This window comes from Bidens hawaiensis, unplaced genomic scaffold, assembly GCF_021521415.1.
Source record: "Bidens hawaiensis isolate Kalapana, Puna unplaced genomic scaffold, B.hawaiensis_p1.1 tig00005189_1, whole genome shotgun sequence".
Taxonomy (NCBI): domain Eukaryota; kingdom Viridiplantae; phylum Streptophyta; class Magnoliopsida; order Asterales; family Asteraceae; genus Bidens; species Bidens hawaiensis.
The window spans coordinates 701,829-702,500 of NW_027491334.1; positions in this window are offsets into that span (position 1 = coordinate 701,829).

The following is a 672-nucleotide window of genomic DNA, read 5'->3' on the forward strand; positions in this document are numbered from 1 at the left end:
CTCCATTGAACCGGTGCGACCACTAAAGAATTGCTTATACACTAAACAGCTACTTATACACGCTTACTAAAAGACTGACTTTTATTCATATTCAATTCATTAGGCCAGCGTGAAACTAAGAAAGATAGATGTGCTTAAGGCATAAGCAAACTATGCACGCTAAGAAAAGAGGAGAGATGTTCGCAATGGCTACCACAAGAAAGCCGCCCCTATCTCTAAAAGGGCCCGTCACTTCGTTCGTACCTTCTTGGCTTAGGCTTGCGACTTCACTTACTTTATGGCCTTGCCGCCTTTTTCTAGCAGAGGCTAAGCGCTTGAAAAGTGCGCTAAGAAAGGTTGCTTCTGTCGACCTTTATGTGCAACAGTCCTCCAGTAGCGGAAGACAGGGTTACCGTACATAAAAGAGTCTTCCAGTTCTTATGGAAGCTCTTTCTTACCAGTTAAGTAGTACATTGTGTCTTGTCTTATAGCCCGGCGGGTCGCCTTTTTAATTCAGTACATAGAAGAAAGTATTATATAAGGAGTAGGTGAGTGAGTCCTCGCTGACCTGAGCGATTTCGATCACCTAGCAGGCCTTTTATTTGGTAGGTAACATCGCCAAAGCATATCATCAAATTTTACTACGAAGGAAGGAACTCGGCAGAAGATCGGTCTGCAAGAAATGCGTACTTA